This window comes from Myodes glareolus, chromosome 14 (assembly GCF_982192425.1).
Source record: "Myodes glareolus chromosome 14, mMyoGla1.1, whole genome shotgun sequence".
Classification (NCBI taxonomy): Eukaryota; Metazoa; Chordata; class Mammalia; order Rodentia; family Cricetidae; genus Myodes; species Myodes glareolus.
The window spans coordinates 53,814,062-53,817,947 of record NC_142039.1 but is presented as its reverse complement, the minus strand read 5'-3'; the positions used below and the strand labels follow the sequence as shown (position 1 = coordinate 53,817,947).

At 45.2% G+C, this 3,886-nt stretch overlaps 1 long non-coding RNA gene across 1 annotated transcript; it reads left to right on the top strand.

Annotated features, from left to right (window-relative positions):
* Positions 1-440: 440 nt before the first annotated feature.
* On the top strand, positions 441-3,221 carry LOC125398030 (uncharacterized). The gene is made up of 2 exons (XR_007231264.3): positions 441-1,807; positions 2,987-3,221. It is a non-coding gene; the product is annotated as an uncharacterized LOC125398030 (long non-coding RNA).
* The last annotated feature ends 665 nt before the right edge of the window (positions 3,222-3,886 follow it).

The following is a 3,886-nucleotide window of genomic DNA, read 5'->3' as shown; positions in this document are numbered from 1 at the left end:
GGTCTTTGTATCATTACTGACAATTTTTTTCAAAGTCTGATTTTAAAAATTACAGTACAAGGATCTATCTTCTAACAGTCTGGCTCGAACATCATTTGGTGGCCAGTTTGCTCTGGCAGTTTGCCAGTCAGGACTGCCATCTCTAATTAATATGCAAAAGGAAATGAGGAAATGAACATTCCAGAGCTTTCACCGACTTTCCAAATCCCCAAGCCGAGGTCCTCTGGACTCCCACTGGTCCTTCCTGCAGTAGAGAGAGGAGACTGAGTGTAGTCCAGACTTTCCTCAGCGATCTTCATGATACACTATCAAAGGCTCCATAGGAACACCCAAATGCTGAGACTCAAGGATAAAACGTACTTGACTTTTCATGGTCATTTCTTAAGTTAATTTGATCATGTGACACCTCCCCCCTCCCCCAGCAAATGCTTAACCTTGAATAAGGTCTGGACACTTCACTGTGGTTTCTTGAAACCTTTCCTGTCTGACTTGCTCCGCAGCCGTTCTTCAGTTTGTGAGAGTCATTTAGACTCCATCTCTCAGCAAGGATGTGACGCTATCAGACTTGTGTTTGCGAGCGCAGGACAGCGGAGTACTGCTTCTGGCCAAGTATCTGGGTTGAACAGGTCTTGGGAAAGTCGCTCTCACAGAATCGGTTATTCACCGCAGCATCCTTCCCACCTGCTCTGCTTCCCGGAGCTGAGATCTGTGTAGTGGCTGGAGGGGTGCTGCCCCTAGACACACCTTCCCACCAGCCCAGAGGAAGCCCAGAGTCTTTTCTCACTTTGCTTCCTGGAACGGACAAGTAGCTGCTGGGAAAATACTTTACAATCAAGCCATAGCTGGGAGGGTTCGACAACTGAAAAGGCACAAACATCCTTGATCCGCAGGGTGAGGTTAGTTTCTGTTTGGGCTTGTGCTTTTGAAAGGAGGAAATAGTTTTCATAAGCATCAGATTAGATGCAGGAAATGTCCACAGGACAATGAGAAGCTGACGCGGCCGAGCAACCGGATTTTGTCGTTGGTTACTACCGCCATCTCCTGGCAGAGTTTGAGAACTACAGGGCGTTGCGGGTAAAACCAAGAAAGTTTGCTTCTCTCTCCCAGCTATCCACAAGTTCTTAAGGGCCCGAAAGGAAATGGTGAGAAATACTTTTCAGATAGAGTTTTTATCGGCATCTTTCACTTATCCTTGAGTAATAAACATAGGAATGAAGACTGAAACTACTGAAACTAGCCTGAAGTACCGAAGAATAAAAGCTCAGCAGGGCGGTTTATTCTACCTCTGCCTTAGTTGCTTTCATGACAAGATACTGACAGAAACCAAGTTACTGAAGAGGGCTTCATTTTCATTCATCTTGAGGGAATAGTACTACAAGGTAGGAAAGGCTTGATGATGAGATCGGCTTCAGCTGGAGGCAACAGGAGCTGGAGGCGATTGGTGGCCTCCTGTCTGCAGTCAGGAGGCCGACAGAGAAATGCTCAGCTGGCTCCTCCCAACTCAATTTTGTTTGTTTTTCCAGACAGGCTTTAACAGTCCTGGCTGTGCTTGAACTCACCTTGTAGACCAGGCTGGGCTGAACTCATAGAGATCGGCTTGCTTCTGCTGGAATTAAAGGCATGCACCACCATGCCCAGCCCTTTTTCCTTTTTATTCCTGCTCAGGAATTGGTGCTTCACACATTAAGGGAAGTTCTTCCCTCTTCGGTGAAACCTCTCTGGAAACCTCCACCATACTTTTGCAGTTCTATATGCTTTCAAATCCAGGAAGAGTGGTCACCACACCTGCTACTCTCCTATATTCAAGGTCAGTGATGGGACAGCCTGATGCTTTAAAAAAGTGTAGGGAAATTTAGAAGTCATGTTGGAAAAATTATTGCAAAAGTAAGGAATTGAATAAAGGCTAAAATATAAAATGGTGCATCTTTTTAGGCATACCTAAATCAAGCAATAGAAATAATGTAAGATTTGGGATTGTTAATGCTGCAGATGTGAGGAGGAAGACCACTGACCCAAATCATGGTCAAATTAATGAAATAAAACAAGTTTTATTTGTGTACACGGACTGTCTCCCCCAAAAGGTGGGATTCAAATGATCAGCACTGGACAACATTGTCATAACATGGTAGTCATAGCAACATTGTCTTAACAAGGTGGTCATAACAAGATGGTCATAACAACGTCATAACAAGGTGGTCATAACAACCTTTTGAAACAGGCGTGGTTGCCATTTCATGGGATAGGCAGTACCAAACTATTTGTAGCTAAGATTACAAATGGGGCAACAGTCCAGTCTTTGAGAAATAGATTTAAGCATAAGCAGGAATGACTTTCAAGCTCAAGGCAGAGGCAGGCTGGTTCATCAGGACCTGCTCTCTTTATCATTCGGTATTAGTTTTATACACTTGGCCATACTTACCCTCCAGGAAGGTAAATTCTGTTAGGTAAAGGTTTAGTACAGCAGACATCTCATGCACATCCTCTGGTAGACAGGAAGCAGCCTTTCCAGGTATTTAGGTCCCATTTTGGGAAAAAATTGTGTTTTCTACTTAATGATGGAAGTGTTGTAGTGCAGGGACAACTTTCTGAACCGTGTTAGGGATGTGGACACAGCTCCTTGCTCTGCCACTTTCTCACCCCCAACAAACCTCAAGTTCCCCTCACGGGCCCGCTATGGACTGGCTGACTAAGCTAGAGTTAACGTTTTTATTGCAATAGCAGCCTCTCCCAAATTGGGGGGGGAAAAAAATCAAGGTTTCATTTGGAGAGACTGAGGGTAAGTCACATCAGATGAGAAGCTGAGGGCCAGTGATGGGGCTTTACTGGTGGAGCAGCTTGCTTAGCCTGGCCTAGCACTGAAAGAGATAAGAAAAACATGCGAAAGAAAAGGGAGAGCTCAAGTGCCCAGAACAGCCACTGGGAGACAGTGTTTGCTATGCCTGTGCTACTCGGAAGGTGTGAGTCAATGCCCTCCTCTTGCTGACAGGACCCCTCCTAGCCAGACTTCAGAGGAGGCCTCGGAGGAAACAGCACCCCCCATCACACTGAGAACATTGGCCCTGAAGGTTTGAGAGAGAGGGATGAAGAGGAGAAGCAAAGAAGCTTGATGTAAGCTGTCCCTCAAAACTGGAGAAAACCAACTTTCTCTAAACTAATCCTTCATGAAGTTCTCAGAGCTTGGAAACACAATAAACACAGCCCTTGGTGCAGTTTGTCAGTAACCCAGGTTGGTGCCATTTTCTTGGCCTGTGGTCCAGGGCGGAGGATTTTCTGAAAGGATACGCTTATCCTGTGTGATGACTTTCAAAACATGAGTTTACCCATCAAAGCATTTGGCTTGAGCTGGGGGCACAAGTCAGGGGCACAGTGCTTGCCTAGAATACACCAAAGCCCTAGAAAAGCAAAATGAAATCAAGATGAAGCCCCATTTGGTTATGTTGTTCATGAAACGTTCAGCCAATGTATGTGTGTTCAGTGTGTCTCCCTGCAGGTGTCAAGCTCTTGAAGTCCGCTGATTTGTTAACTGCACTGAGAAGTGAGAAACAGCGTGAGCCAGTGGTGTGGATCTAGTCTTGTCTCTGTTGCTTCTTTTCTTCCTTCCTTCCTTCCTTCCTTCCTTCCTTCCTTCCTTCCTTCCTTCTTTCTTTCTTTCTTTCTTTCTTTCTTTCTTCCTTTTGGATGTCACCTTAGATGAGTTCTTAGTTCTGTGAGATTGTTTCCTCATCTAGAATATGGATTTTAGAATAGTCCCCAGGTTGGGCGATTACTATGAAGATTAAGTCTGAGGAGCACTCAAAGCCTTGAGTGGTCAGTAGAGTAGGCGGCAGGCTCTAAGTATGTAGCAACACTGTAAGTACGTAGTAATCATTAGCTGTGACTGGTGGTA